Genomic DNA, 16,669 nt, shown 5'->3' on the forward strand with positions numbered 1-16,669 from the left:
GGAAAGCATTTTTTGCAGTTGTATCCTTTGGAGGCAGGTGGTCGGTGGCTTGCTCTGGTGGTGTGAGCCCTGGAGTGAGTTGTCTGCGCCTGTCCTCCCCCCACCCCGGAGTGTTGTATGTGATCCAGCACTGAGCTCTAAAGCTTGGGGTGACCCTCACTCCTTTCTCATGTGGTGCCCCCAAGTTAATGTGCATGTTGCAGAACGCAATGGACGTTAAAGTAAGTGCCCGTTTTTAATATTGGGAGGTGGGTGCGGATGGCTCTCCCCGGCGCTGACCACACTTGGGGGGGGGGGCAGCTGCGCCACCCAGCCTCCCCCTCCGGGGTGCCGCTGTGGTTCCCAGGCAGTGAGAGAGCCTGGGACCCCGCAGTCCCCCGGTTGTATGGGGGCATTCGGAATCCTCCCCGTGGCGCTCCTGGATAGTGCTAATGTAGCATGAACTAATTCCCGCAGGGCGATCGCTTTGCAGTATTGGTTTTTGGACCCTGCATAGTTTGGCATGCGAAAGCAAATGCATATTTGCATGAGCATTGCCTCATGAATAGCCAATTAGGCCGGATTTGGAAAGCCAGACTTGCTAGGGTTAAACTTGGTGTTTGAGCACGCATACATTTTCTCATGGAAAGCCTACTTCTTCTTGCTTCAAGGTTGAGGCACGTACTCTATTAGATAGATAGATGCGGCGTATGCTACGACGCGGGTTGGCTAGTAATCATTATTATAGTATAAACAGGGCTGGCTCTGCAATATTTGCCACCTGAAGCCAATTTTTTTTCGGCTGACCCCCCACTTGCAGGGCTTGAAAAGGGTGACACCCGCCCAGCAGAAGTGGGGAGGGGGCCGACATCATTCCTCCCTCCCTCTCAATGAGCCCCCATCCTGTGTCCTGTATGAAGCAAGGGGAAACAGGAAGTAGAGAGGAGTCGGCTGCCGAGAAGCATGGAGGCTTCACATTGACAAGTAAGAGATTTACAAAAACTTACGACTGCTTTAGCTCTACAATGGGACTCAAAAGGGGGGGCCCATGGAGAGGGAGGGAAGAATGATGTCGGGTCCCTCCCCACTTTGGCTGGGCAGGTGTCACCCATTCCAAACCTGCACCCTGCTCATGATGTCACTGTCTCGGCCCCGCCCCCCAAGTAATCTGCCGCCTGAAGCAGGTACTTCAGGCTGTGTCATGGTAGGTCTGCCCCTGAGTATAAACACAAAGATGGAGACACTGATAACCCAATATAGTGCAGTATGTATTGGTAGAATGGATATGTAAGGTAAGTATACAGATATACTCACAAACAAAGGTTACCATCCAGGTAACCACTATATCAGCAGGTGGGGAGATTAGACCTCTCCTCACTTAGGATTAAGAAGTTGCTCTCTGTAGATAGGAAATACGGGGCAACAACCCACCACCAGGGGTGGACACAGGAGCAGTATCTGCAGACAGAGGCGCCAAAAGAATAACATTTACTAAAAATGATAAAATGAGAGGAGGCAGAGGTGGACTTACCTCCTCCAAGCAGACACACAAAGAGACTGTTGTATATATTCAAAACAACAAGGGTCTATTTGTGTACTCAAAAAAGTGCAAGTGCAACACGTTTCGCAGAAATCTCCTGCTTCATCAGGAAATAAAAAATGGAGCATGTACTCAAACAGGTCTGGTGCAAAGCTCAGCACCTCTGAGTATAAAGTAGGTAAAAGAAAAAAAATAGGAGGAGAAAGGGAACCCCTCTTATGGGCTCAGCAGGTGCTCAGAGTTCAAAGATATAGAAGACCTTGTTAGGCGTTTTAACCATCAGATTGGGTGGACTTATTGTTTAACTTTTACCAAAGGATATTTTTTTAACAGTCATATCTGAAAAACATCCCCGAAGACATAGGAGTTGCCTTACTGATAAAATAAAATCCTACATGGAACACTAACTATTAAAAACACGAAAAGATGGCTCTGCCAAGAGAAGCTTTACACGATCAATGCGCCGCAGACGTTATGTATGGTTCGATTTTATCTGCCGTTATGGATTGTGTTACCAGCTGGTCGTGGTCGAAAAATGCTGACAAAGTTCTTCTCGTGCAAGACGATCCTATCGAGGCTCCATCTGACCCCGTTTCTACGTTATTGGTAACGCAAAAAACAAAACAAATACAGAGGAGACATAAGTAATGTGTACATGACTTCATTTTCATTAGCTTTTCAATTATTATTTTTACACAAGGCCCTTTTTTGTCTGATCTGCATCTCCATCTCGGGCCAAGCCCCGACGTCTGCAGCTAAAGCGCTGATCTCTCAGACTTGGCACAGAACATGCGGCGGGGCTGGGAACGTCGAAGGCCTGAGCTGGAATCTAAGACGGTACTTAAAATAATGAACTTGAGGCTCAAACAAATGGGTGTCGGGTTTCAGCGTCTCTTGACAGGTCTCTCTGGGGCATCGGAGAAGAATGTCTAATGCTGCTTAGTTTTTCATGTTTGAATTTCTGAGGTTAGCATGAGGGTTCATCCAAGAGCGATGCGCTGCCAGCGATCCCTCGTCTTCCTTCTCCATCTTTTATTATTATTGTTATGTAGAGGAACTGTTGTTCTTCCCCACAATTGAGTTAATGAAACGCAACGGGGGCGTCTTCCGATATCCAGTTTGCCTCGTTGGCAAAAACGAGTTGCAAGCTTTTCATCTGTGATGTGAGAGACCAAGATCTGGCTGAAGGGTTGAGGAGAGGGGCGACAGAATTGTTTGAGGTCAGCTTAAACTGGGATGGGAAAACAGTCATGTTGTCCTCCTGGGGGACAGTTCCTGACCCCGGCCAGTGCTTCAAGAGCCTAAATTAAGTAAAATTAAGTTTATTTTAGTCTGAGATTGAGTGGCAGAGACATAAGAACCTTCGGGGTTGGCTCACAAAATTACTCTTATGAATCATCACACCTTATCTATTTACCTCAAGAATTGTCTCCCCTTATCTGCTCATGATTTTTCTCTCCTGGATATCTATTGAAAAAATACATAAATAGTTACCGTAGTGACTTAGAGCTTTTTTTTTTTTAATATGTATGAGAAAATGTTACTGTTATTTTTGCAAATAAGGGCTTGTAATTATTTATGGGATACAGTGAAAAAACATAAAAAACAGAGCACAGAAAAAACTTACCTTTGTTTTCAAATAATATATTGTCACCATTGATTGTACTAGGAACATAATTGAAATGTTTTGATAGCCGGGACAAATGGGCAAATAAAATGTGTTGGTTTTATCTTTAGTAGCATCATTTATTTTAAAACTATGGGGGATGGAACTGTAGAAATTGTGTATTTTTTTCCAGAGGGACACAAAGGGGGCAGAGATGGCGTAGGGGGACTAAGGAAGAGTAGAAGACACAAGGGGACACAAGTGGACTGAAGGAGGCACAAAGGGAGACAGAAAGAGGCACAAAAACCCGTGGCGGCATGGCTTCATTCAGGAGGCGTGTCTTCAGAACCAATGGCCTGGAATGCCTTTGCTTAAAAACAGCACTGCTGGAGCACCAACATGGCCAGAAACGGCCCCAGATGAGAGGTTGCCATGTCTTCTAGTGCAAACTAAACAAGAAATCCCCTTTATAAGATGAAGATTACTTCCATCTGGCACCATCACCTGGCATCTAGAGAGAAGCTGGAAATGTCTTTATTGTACGCAGTATGCCTTATGTTATAGAATACTTTATTAGCCAACAGATGGGAACTTAAAGGAATACTGTAGGGGTGTCAGGGGAAAATGAGTTGAACTTACCTGGGGCTTCTAATGGTCCCCCGCAGACATCCTGTGTTGGCGCAGCCACTCACCGATGCTCTGGCCCCGCCTCCGGTTCACTTCTGGAATTTCAGACTTTAAAGTCTGAAAACCACTGCGCCTGCGTTGCCGTGTCCTCGATCCCGCTGATGTCATCAAGAGCGCACAGCGCAGGCCCAGTATGGTCTGTGTCTGCGCAGTACACTCCTGGTGACATCAGCGGGAGCGAGGACACGGGCGTGCAGGCGCAGTGGTTTTCTGACTTTAAAGTCAGAAATTCCAGAAGTGAACTGGAGGCGGGGCCGGAGCATCGGTGAGTGGCTGCGCCAACACAGGATGTCTGCGGGGGACCATTAGAAGCCCCGGGTAAGTTCAGCTCATTTTCCCCCGGCCCCCCTACAGTATCCCTTTAAGCCGATGGAACCTTTGATGACCCCAGGCCAGCAGGAGAAAGGAAATATTCTCACACACGCTTAACAAACCCTGGTAAATGTTACCATGGGTAGCGGAATGGCCCAGGATTTGCCCAATTTTTAAGCTTTGTACCCACCCGACGATACTTGCGGTGATGTTGCCCGACGTTGGGCAACATCATTTAACATGAGCATGTTAACCGATGTTGCCCCCTTGGCAATTGCGCATCCATGGCTGGATTTGAGGCAAGGCCACGGCCTTGGGCACTAGGAAGCACGGGGCGGGCAGAGGGCTGGCACACTAAGGCAGTTAAACTGCCAAACAAGTAAACCACAGCAGTAACAAATGCAATCCGTGGCTGCCTTGCTTCCACAGGCGCAAGCAGTGGTGCACTGGTCCCCCCATCCTGTGCTGCGCACGGGCAGGGTTGGTGACAGTGGGCCTTGGGCTGTAAAATGTCCAAATCGGTGGATATGATGGATCGAATTGTTAAGATTCCCGACTACACCACGCAAAGTACTGCAATCGCTTACTTCCAGTTCGCACCCTTCATGTAGTCGCTTGATGTCGCGAGCTGGAAGAGACGTTGCTTAACGACCGTCGTCAAGGGGATGTCGCTGGACCCGTCGGGTGGCGAGTACGTAGCTTTACAATTCAGCTCCTGGGTCTCTGCAGACGTGACAGCACATAATACATCTATAGCCCCTGACGGCTGGATATTAGCTTTCCGGAACCGTCATGCTAATGAATTGATGGCTAAAAGGTTTGCAGAAGTAATGGATTTATGTCTCTGCGTTCCCCTCGGCGATGGCCGATGTAGGCTCAGGAACTCTCACCAACATCTGTGATCTAATCTAAGCCATCTGGTACGGGTTCACAGGGAATTTTTACTCCTTTTTTTTAGTGCCGTAGTAGGTGAATTTATCTCACACCCAGGCCATTCCGGTTCACCTCACTTCTATACTCTCTCCACCTTGTTTAACTGGTCATCTACCTTCAGCAAGAATACTTACCCATGACTCCAGCTCGACACACCACTGCAGGGGTGCGCGGGGCGAGACCATGAGGTCACACTGCGGAGCAGTAACAGCTGTTACCCTTTACTGACCACCTGTGGAGTCACATTGCTCTCAAAGGCTGCAGATCTTCTGAGATGTCTAGCCTGAGTCATATCAAACCATAATGAGGGCTGCCAAAAGGTTAGCAGAGCAATGCTTGTGTGAGTAAGGTTGTTGTCATGTCCCCAGTGTAACAACTTTTTTAAAGGGAAGATGAAGTGAGAGGAATATGGAGGCTGCCATATTTATTTACATTTAAACAATACCAGTTGCCTGGCTGTACTGCTGTTCCTCTAATACTTTAAGCCATAGACCCTGAACAAGCATGCAGATCACATGTTTCTGACTGAAGTCTGACTGGATTAGCTGCATGCTTGTTTAGGTAGATTCAGACACTACTGATGCCAAAGAGATCAGCAGGGCTGCCAGGCAACTGGCATTGTTTAATAGGAAATAAATACGGCAGCCACCATATACCTATCACTTCAATAGAGTTATTAGTAGCAGTGCGGTATTGTACCGTGTTAGCTATCAGCAAAAGCAAGAAGGTTTAAATCAGGATGATACCATTTATTGGCCATCTAAAAATGAATAAGAATAAGCAAGCTTTCGGTCTTGCAGTCTTCCTCGGCTTACATCCTGTTAGTTTATTGAAATAGTTCTCCCTCCCGATGCATGCATATAGAAAGGTGGCCACACACTACACTACCAGATTTTTTATTTTTTTAATGATTATTTGATAAAATGATCAGTTGTGTAGTTAAAATCAAACTAAGTTTTTCTCCAATTGAAAAATCTCAGCTGATTGTGTAGAAAATTCTGTTTGAGCGATCTGTAAAATACATCATTAAAAAAAACATGAAAAATTAAACTGTGTCTGGTAACTTTTCTGTCCTCTTTAGCTGAGGGTGGAGAGTTTGAGGTTGATTCACAAAAGCGTGATAACTGCTATCACAGCAGTTATCACGCGATCTGCCGCGCTAACAATCTAATCCCTTCCATAGTCCTAGTCTAATGTCTTACCATAATATTACTATGTATTTACTGTATATAGCGCTGCGGATCAGTGAATAATGGCGCACAGCGCCTATGCATAAAAATGGCGCCGCATTAAAAAGATACGCGTATCGCTATTTATCGTTAGTACTGCATAATAATGGCGCAGAGGGAAGAAAGAAGAAAAACGGCACACACTAACGTTATTTATCAATAGTGCCATTCATTTGCCAAACAGCAGACGTTATTACGCACAGTAACGTTATTTATCAATAGCGCCCTACATAAGCCAAACTGCAGACGTTATTGCGCACAGTAACGTTATTTATCAATAGCGCCCTACATAAGCCAAACTGCAGACGTTATTTAACTGCATAACGGTGAATGGATTTAATGTAACACTGTCAAGGTTAGGGTTAGGCACCACCAGGGGGGTGGTTAGGGTTAGGCACCACCAGGGGGGTCTTAGGGTTAGGCACCACCAGGGAGGTGGTTAGGATTAGGCACCACCAGGGGGTCTTAGGGTTAGGCACCACCAGTGGGGTGGTTAGGGTTAGGCACTAACTGGGGGGTCTTAGGGTAAGGCACTACCAGGGGGGTCTTAGGGTTAGGCACCACCAGGGGGTCTTAGGGTTGGCCACCACCAGGGGGGTCTTAGGGTTAGGCCACCAACAGGGGGGTCTTAGGGTTAGGCACCACCAGGAGGGGGGTTAGGGTTAGGCACCACCAGGAGGGGGGTTAGGGGTTAGGGATAGGTACAGAGAGGGTTCTGTGTGTTAATGCTAAATAACGATAAGGCTTTAACGCTAAATAACAATAAGGCTTTAACGTTAAATAGCGATAAGCGGCAACAACGTGTGCCATTATTTTCAGGCGCCATTTTCAGATGGACCCCTATTTACACCTTGGGACCATGGCCCCTGACCCAGCCCTACCCCCCAAATTAGTAGTATTAGGTAGCCCCTCCCAGATCACATTAGGTGATCACCACATTTCCTGTAGAATGCACACAAGGGAAGATAATGCTGTATGTTATTTCCCCCCTGACACCATTTAGCTCCTGAGATTTGGAAAGGAAAGTGCAGTGTGCTATTCCAGAAGAAAAAAAAAAACTAAACTCCAGTGGAAAGACATAGTAATGTCACGACTGCAGTATAACATGCAGCATATTCAGGCTGACCCTTTTCACTGTAAAATTGACCACTCACCTTTCAGCGCTGAGTCCCCAGTTCAAATCCCAGCCAAGGCACTATCTGCACAGAGTTTGTATGTTCCTCTAGGCACTCCAGTTTCCTCCCAAAAACATGCAGTGAAGTTAAATGGCCTCAGTCTCAATTGGCCCTAGACTATGATGGACATATGACTATGGTGGGATTATATTGTGAGCTCCTCTGAGGACAGTCGGTGACATGACTTTGTAGTTTGTAAAGTGCTGTAGAAGATGTTATAGAGAGGAGCAGCCCTGCAGGGGGAGGGGGGGGGGACGCAGGGGGCTCCGAGCGGTTTTGGAGCCCCAGCTACTAACCTTCCCTTCCTCTCATACGGGGGACTATACTTCACATCAGGTGTTTTTGTGGCTACACTTGTTATGGGTGTAATGATTGTGATGACCACACTTGTTTTATTAAACTTGTGAGATGGGCCCCAAGGCCATGAAGGGGAGGCAAGGGAAGGGGTGTGACCTTTGGCATGCCCCATCAATGTTTCACTGGGGGGCCCTATGAATTGTATTCAGGGTCGGTTCTAGACTTTTTTCTGCCCAAGGCAAAGTTGTGAGGATGCCACCCCCCACCCCCCTTCCCAATTTAAAATGACCGCACAGCGCCCAACAATTTGCATCACGCGTTATAGTTGCGGTGCGACCAAAAAAAAATCCTCAGTGTAGGCAGGAGGGTGGCCAGGTATAGGTGCCCCCTGTATATGAAGCCAGGTATAGGTCCCCCCTGTATAGGTAGCCAGTATAGTTGCCCCAGTATAGTTGCCCCCAAGTAGCATCCAGGCGAACGGCCAGGCAGGCGGCGGAAAGGCGGGCGGCAGCAGACCAGACATTCTCGTCATTTCCTGTTTCTGCCTGGCGCCGCCTTCAGACGTCCACCGCCTGAGGAAGTCCCATCACTTGGCATCATGGGCTGACCGGGCCTGATTGTAGTTACACCAATGCATGGTACCATATTATCTAGAGCTGGCCCCTGCCAGGACAATCCAGTATGTTAACTGTGGCCTTGCCGTACCTTTACCACCAAGAAAGAAGATATTCAGAAATGAGTATGCCCAATTAAAATGTATTATTAACTTGTATTGTAGCCTCAGCTCTACAGTTATTTCACCCAAAAGTGTGACTCTGCTTGCAGTGAGCCCTGTGACAGCAGATTTATTCATTGTTTTTTATGAACCTGGGAACAGGAGGAAATTTGGTGAGAGCCTCACTGATCGCAAAACATACCTCCGAGGACCACAGGAGAAAGGAAAAAGTGAGACATTATCATTACAAACTTGCTTGATATGCCTGGCGTACGTGGAGGAAACATTGGGGCTTAAACAGGCTCTTAACACCCTCCTTTAATGCTTACCGATTTAACCCTTTGGGGACCAGCTGCCTAACCCCCCCCCTTAAAGAGAATCTGTACTGAAAAAAAGTTCCCCTGGGGGGTACTCACCTCAGTAGGGGGAAGCCTCTGGACCCTATTGAGGCTTCCCCCGTCCTCCTGTGTCCCACGGGGCTCTCGCTGCAGCCCATGGAACGCACAGCCGACAACTGTTGGGCCGTGAAATATTTACCTTTTCGGGCTCCAGTGGGGGCGGTGTTGCGGCTCTTCTGACGGAGATAGGCGAAAATAGCCGATCTCCGTCAGGTCCACTCTACTGGGCAGGCGCAGGAGACTTGCGCCTGCGCAGTAGAGCGGCCCGACGGAGATCGGCTATTTTTGCCTATCTCCGTGCAGAGAGCGGATACTGCGCCTGCGCTGGAGCCAAGAGGTAAATATTTACATCGCCGCCACTCCGGGAGGATTTTTGCCGCCGTCGTGGGACCGAGGAGGACGGGGGAAGCCTCAATAGGGTTCGGAGGCCTCCCCCACCCGAGGTGAGTACCCCCCAGGGGAGTTTTTTTTCATTACAGATTTTCTTTAAAGAGGAACTGTAACGACAAAACGGCCCCTGGGGGGTACTCACCTCGGGTGGGGGAAGCCTCAGGATCCTAATGAGGCTTCCCACGCCGTCCTGCGTCCCTCGGGGGTCTCGCTGTAGCCCTCCGTACAGCCGTGACGCAATATTTACCTTCCTGGCTCCTGCGCAGGCGCTCTGATGCCTCTCGGCGCCGAAGTAGGCGGAAATACCCGATCGCCGTCGGGTCTGCTCTACTGCGCAGGCGCAAGTTTCCGGCGCCTGCGCAGTAGAGCGGACCCGACGGAGATCGGGTATTTCCGTCTATTTCCGTGCCGAAAGTCGCCACAGCGCCCCCGCTGGAGCCAGCAAAGGTAAATATTGAACTGACAGTCGGCACAGTCGCCGGCTGTTCGGAGGGCTGCGGCGAGACCCCCGTGGGACAGAGGACAGCGTGGGAAGCCTCATTAGGATCCGGAGGCTTCCCCCACCCGAGGTGAGTACCCCCCAGGGGAGGTTTTTGGTGTTACAGAGTCTCTTTAAGGACCAGGCCATTTTACATGCGGGGGGGGGGGGCACATGGGGGGGTCAGGCAGCCGTATGGTGTTCCCTGTGTAGCCCGGTGTCCCCCGAAATGCCAACAGCCTTTACTCACCTCCCAGGCTCCAGCGTTGAGCAGCTCTATTCCCCTCTGCTCTGGTCGACATCCTCGCTCGCACTGTTGTTAAGTTCCGGGTCGTGGCTTGATGACATCATCAAGCCGGGACTCGACACTTATGTCGAGATGTCATATGACAGCTAATTTCCCCTCTTAGGTGCGCACGATCGCGTTGGGAGCAAAAATGGCAGGTGGCGTAGATCCTACGCTGCATAAGGGTGAGACAGCTACAAGCGTGGCTTAGGATTTACTATGGGCAGTCCCCAAAAGGTTAAGCAATTGTAATTGGGATTTTGCAATACGATTACCAGTGCGATTTTTAAAGGAATGTGCATTTTTGAATATTCCTAAGCTGACTCGCTCTGAAAAAGAAAAAAAAAGGTACATTCAGCAAGATTTTGATTTTCTAAAGATTGAAATGCTGCTATGGGTGGATTCTCATAGGGTGACACTGAACTAGCGCTTTGCCGATTACCAACGATCAGCAAGCGCAACACAATCGCCCCCAGTGTGAACCAACCCTAAGGCCTAGGAACAACTAGAGCGCTTTCAGCAGCGCTTTGCGATCACAGACGATCGGCAGTGATTTCATTGCCAATGAAAGTGGATGTAGGAGAGCCCACTGGGGCAATTGCGGTTTGACCAGAACGCAATTGTGGTGCCTGCACCATTTTGCTTGCGATTCAATGTTAAGTATAGGATTGCTGCAGAATAGCTTTTCAACTGCTATACATAGAGATTTCAAAGTGATTCTGCAATACTTGTATTACCCAGAAACCACCAGCTAAACCACAATTCCTTGCAGACTTTCAAAGTGGCAAATAGCTAACTGTAGTTGCAACTGCTTTTGCAATCGCTAGCACTAAATAAAATCGCAAAAAAAAAAATGCTAGGATTTGGTGGTGTTAGCGCTCTCACCTTGCAGAGATCCCCGGTTAGAATCTCAGCCAGGTCACTATCTGCAAGGAGTTTGTTTGTTCTCCCAGTCTCTGTGTGAGTTTCCTCCGAGCACTCCAGTTTCCTCCCACATCCCAAAACATACAGATAAGTTAATTGGCTTCCCCCCAAATTGGCCCTAGACTACGATACATGCACTACACATGATACATACATAGACATAGGCCTATGGTAGGGACTGGATTGTGAGCCCCTCTAAGAGACACTTAAAGAGAGTCTTTTTATTAGACATTTATGTAAAGCAGTATCAACCTAGCTAAAACGTTGCATTCCTGTGGCAGAACGAGTTAATTAAACCCCCAAATCCCGGGGTAAAATGCCTCCATTAGCATCAATCCCCCCTGATCGCCGCCGAAGAGAGCGGGGAGAGGTGGCGATCAGCGGGAATTGATGCGAGGAGAGGCAGAGCTACAGCACTAAGCTCTGCTTCTACATGGAAGCGCTCCCCGAATTTTGCGCCAGGGATTTGGGGGTTTCATTACCTCGTTAATGCAGCGTTTTAGCTAGGTTGATACTGCTTTACATAAATGGCTAATAAAAAGAGGATTTTTAAAAGTCTTCAGACTCTCTGGGGCTAAAACAACAAAATATACATACCTGGGGCTTCCTCCAGCCCCCTCCAGACTGATCGATCCCACGCCGTATTCCTCCGACTCTCCGTTCCCCGCAATTGGCCCCGGAAAGTCCTTCAGTCCAGGCCCAACTGAGCATGCGTGGCCTGGCTGCGCACATGCTCCTGCCATGTTCACATAGCCGAGATTGTTCTGCGCCTGCACAGTACTACTGCACAGGCGCAAAACACTCCCAGCAATGGGAGTGAGATGGGAGAGCGCGCCTGGCCAGACTGCGCCTGCCCCAACTGGAGGATTTTTTAGGGGGGAAGTTTTGGACGAGGAGGAGGAGGACGACGACATGGGAGCGATCAGCCTGGAGGGGGCTGGAGGAAGCCCCAGGTATGTATACATTTATTATGTGGCCACATCTCAGGTACACTTTAAGTAACAAGTCAATATATACTCTGTACAGCGCTGTGAAAGATGTCGGAGCTATATAAATACTAAATAATAATAATCAAAGTGTATCCAAATAGTTTACAGGTAACCAGATCATACAACTCAACTCCCAACCCGTGTGACTGATTCGCATGGCGACCCGCCAACCCTATACACTTTAAACAAGTCTGGACAGAAGCCAGCGAACAAGAAAACGGGGGATTCCCATTGTCCATCCTGAGCGTAAGGATTGGCCCGACTCCCCCCCTTCCCCGGCTCACCCCCTCCTTCACCTACAAACCGCCCCAATTTTCTCACATAAACTCTTTACCGTGGGGGAACCACACGGCAACTCACAAACGACGTCTGGTAATGAGAAACACATGTCAGCAACCATACCTAGACACTGCGGGGTGAATTAAGGACGGTTCCGTGGCCCCGATGTTAAGCCCCTTGGCGTTTGCGGGATGATTTTTTTTAGCGTTCTGACCGCCCTTATGCTATTTTTTAACATGTGTTGCTTTGGCCACCGTCCTGCTTGCAGAGATCTTGGAAGCGATGATGTTTGGAGGTAGTACTTCTGGAGGTTTGCTTGGTCTGGTCCATTTAAAAAAAAAAAAAAAATCTGATGCACAGATTCGGCAAGGCTTCAAAAATGCCCAAATGTGCCGTCGCGGCGGGGGAGATTGGTTACAGGGGGCATGCGGGGACAGAGGGGTAGGGGGGAGGCACACTGTTACAAGCTTGTAACAGGCCTCGCGGGTTTATACGGATCAGTGTCGCAAACGAAACTGTTGATAGAAGCCATTGTTGTCAGGCACAGGGCAGCTGTCTGGAAGCGCCGGGACGTCGAGGATTGGGCAGACCTCGCTGTGTTGTGATTGGCGAAACAAAAAAGTCTGACTGGGAGAATTCAAAACTCAATCATGCACTGAACAAGTGAGCAGAAAATGTCTTTGTCTGCCTCGCCGGCTGTCGACATCGCCCTCTTCCTCTCGTTCGCTCGCTGTCCCGCCTGTGTTGTTTTGGTTTTTTTTTTTTTTAAAGGGGAATGGCTTCGAATTCGAATTTCCAGCCAGACGTTGAGATAACCTGAATTTCTGCTTTCTCCCACGTTTATCATCCGCGTTAATTTGTGCTACTTTCGCATCCACTGAGACGTTGCCAAATCGGGTAATCTCTTTTCACTCTGCCGCTGGCATTTCAAGGGGGAAACAGGGAAACAAAAAGAGCTTATTTTGGGGTACTTCTTTTTTAAAGCAAAACACAAAGTTGATTTGGAGGAGGTGTCCATATTAACATTGTGGCACAAATCCTAATCCTAACAGCACGATAGCAGCTAATCCTAATTCTTGTGCTCAGGTGCAAATCAGATTGTCTTGGCCAGGCCCCAAAACCTACGGCGTTAAGTGTTTTTTTTTTCTTTCCCAGAGGACGGAAGATTAGACCGGTTAATATAATTCATCTGGCCTTGGTCTGCGGAGGGTGGTACGTGCAATTTTGGCTTCTGACAGTTAGGCTCTGTTCGTTTTGGCACCAGAGCTGTTTGCCAAAGCCAATTAGCTACCTTCCATCCCAATCGTAATTGCCCCCCCCCCCCTGCATTCGGGAAATACTATTGACTGGCCACAATCCGTTAGGCATAAACCGCTATTGTAAAAAACTCTCCCCTCCACGCCAAAACAGTTATCTCCTCTACTTTCTTCCCTCTAACATAAAAAACTATTCACGCCTCTACATTCTGGCAATCCTCCCTTTTAACGCTCAGCTGATCCCCTCACCCTTCAAAATAATAACCTAATGTGAAACAAGCTCTTCTACCTCCTTTGTACTACCAATACCAATAGTTTAGCCACAGTTATGCAGAGTGCCCCCACAAACGTAGTAGGGCAGTCTGTGCCTCCAAATCACATAATCAGGCAGCATCCCTCCCAAACAGAATTCTGCCCCTGAGGACATCACTTGTGTCACTTCTGGAGGCGGGCAGGATTTCTCTAGGAGTCAGAGATGGGGAAAGGATGGAAGGATGGAGAGAAAGGCCACACCTGTTTACACAGCATTCCTGGTGACCTAGTTTTAGGTAAAAGTGGGGCCTGAGCAAGAATACATTTGTGAGCCATTAAATTTTAACACTGTACGGTCAGAACTGGTTGTGACATTTGACAATCTCTGACTTGGGGAGCCGTAAGAAGCTTGAAGGTCTAAACAAATTCCCAGGATGCCGCTATATGTACAGTGGCGTAATAATAACTTATGGCAAGGGTCGTGGGGGGGAGGGGGGATGGGCTAAGAGGCCTGGTCCTGGGAGGAGCAGAGCAGTGGCAGCAGAGGTTCCTTGTGGGAGCTCTCCACCCCCATCCCAGCAGCCCCAGTGGGACAGGTCCTTTTCATTCCTCTGTGTAGCTGCGCCATGCAGCCTATTAGCTTGCAGCTTCAAGTCACGTGACATGCAGTGTCCGGAGCCGCAAGCTAATATGCTGCAGGAGGCGGCTACACAGTGGAGAGAAGAGGACCTGTCCCAATGTAATTTGTTCAATGCCAACCACACCTAGGCCCACTGGTGAGCCCCCATGTGTCAACAGGAAATGAGAGGCCACTGAGGTCAAAGTTTGACCATTTGCTGCATCCCATGCAGACAGCCTAATTTTTGATAAATGCGGTTGTATCCTGGTCTTAAGCATATTTTTGGTTTGCCCCACATATATCTTGTTGCAAGGACATAATAAAGCGTAAACAACTCCCCTGCTTTTACAATTTATATACAATTTTACAATTTATATATATGCTGCAGGAGGCGGCTACACAGAGGAGAGAAGAGGACCTGTCCCGAGGGAATGAGAAAAAGTAGTACGCTCCTCTGCGACTGCTGCTGCTCTGCTAAATCTGGGGTATGAAAGGAGGGGTAGAAAGAAAGTTCAGGACTTGGGAGCCACACAGGCACCTTTTTTTTACTTACTAGTTCACACAGGCACGTGGTGGAGGAGAGGGTGGGGGCGGCCTGCCAAATTTTTTCGGAGGGACTGGCCTATGTAAGTTACGCCCCTGCCTATGTAGTCTGAACTTTACATATTTATATTGCAAAGTGTGAAATGCAACTGTAAAAAAACTTGAATAAACTAGGACTGTTGGGACAGCGAGTTCCTCTTCATGGGGCTGGCTGTGAAATGCGCAGGCGCATGGCCAGTTGGCCACACAGCCCCGGTACCCCATCAGGCCACCGACGAGGAGGGCGACGTCTCAGCGAGCTGCTTCAGTCTCTCCGTTTTCTCAGGACGGAGTCTTTGTTTCTCTCTCTCGTCTGTTCAGCCTCTTCTGCTGACACAGAGTTAATGCACATCTGGAAATCATTGTCCCTGTATATGGAGATCATTCCTCTCCATCCAGCGGAGCCCTACACCAGCAGAGAGGGGGGTGTAGGCAAGTCTTAAAGGGTCACTCCACCCAGCTATTTTAAGTATAGGTAGGAGTCACCCGCTGGCTTCTTGCATCTCCCTTGAGATCTCCATTGGTGACATTTTCCCCTCACAGTTCCCACCTCCTTTTCTTGCCCTGATGAATGTTGATTGGTCTCGGTCTACCTTAGTGAGTCTTTTTCCTCCTAAGGAGGGAGGTACCAAAGTGTAAAAATATATATAAACTTCTAATAGCTAAAATAAAAATGAGAGGTATTCTCTTACCTCTCCTGTTTAACAAAAACACCAGCAGTACTGGAAAAGTATTTAATCAAAACACAAAATAGGCAACGCGTTTCACGGGTACTATCCCGCTTCCTCAGGTGGATACACAGTGCCTTGCAGCAAGGTGAATAGGATATGGGTGCCTCTGATAGCACTGCTTGCAGCCTCTCTGTTCTATAAATAGAAGTCTAATGGGCTCCTCTTATTTCACTTAGGGTCACAATATAACATCAATGGAAAAATCCAACATGGATTGGACAAACTGATTTTCTCCTGAAGGCATTGTGGGTTGCACTGTGCATGGCCGTCAGGTACCGTCATGGTAAGGTGGACGACTCACTGGAGAGATACGTAAAGGGCGCAATTCTCCTGTGTAGGCTCTGATGACCTCAGTGATGGGACCCGGTTCTCGTAGCTGCGGGCCGCCTCGGAGCGATCCAGGTGAATGGGGCTGGAGGAAGCCCCAGGTATGTATAAAATCTTTTTCATTTTTATCTATGGTTTCCTTTATGCAGAATGACAGTATGTGCATACCTCCCAACTTTTTGAGACGAGAAAGAGGGACACTTAAGCCACGCCCCTGCCACACCCCTGATCACGCCCCCGCCACACATACCATAAAGATTTCATAAGAAAAATATGTTGTTTTATAATTCAAACCACACTGGTCCCTTCTATCCTGGTTCATTTTCCCTCATATTAAATTTATTAACATTTTAAAATTAGTAATATATCAATTTAAAAATGGGAATAAAATTTAGAGTCAAACACATTTTAAAGTTGAGAAAAATATATATTTACATAGAAAGAGGGACAAAGTACAAATGAGTAAGAAAGAGGGACAGTTGGGAGATATGTACAGTATGTGTGTAAAGAAGAATTGAGCGTATTGCATTGCATGCAATGTTTTATGCGCGTTAAGTTGAAATGTATTTAAAATAGCAAAGGGGTAGTCAGGGCCAGTTCATCTTTCAGCTTTTCTGACAGCCCAATTTGGATCTGATGCCTGAGGGCCTTGTCATTTCACCTTTGAAAATCAGCCAGGTGGTAG

At 48.0% G+C, this 16,669-nt stretch overlaps 1 long non-coding RNA gene across 1 annotated transcript; it reads right to left on the bottom strand.

The window, feature by feature from the left end:
* Positions 1-2,164: 2,164 nt before the first annotated feature.
* On the bottom strand, positions 2,165-12,847 carry LOC137531522 (uncharacterized). Its single transcript, XR_011023656.1, has 3 exons — positions 12,341-12,847; positions 2,937-2,986; positions 2,165-2,820 (listed from the first exon to the last, which is right to left on the bottom strand). It is a non-coding gene; the product is annotated as an uncharacterized lncRNA (long non-coding RNA).
* Between the last annotated feature and the right edge of the window lie 3,822 nt (positions 12,848-16,669).

Source organism: Hyperolius riggenbachi, chromosome 9 (assembly GCF_040937935.1).
Source record: "Hyperolius riggenbachi isolate aHypRig1 chromosome 9, aHypRig1.pri, whole genome shotgun sequence".
Taxonomy (NCBI): Eukaryota; Metazoa; Chordata; class Amphibia; order Anura; family Hyperoliidae; genus Hyperolius; species Hyperolius riggenbachi.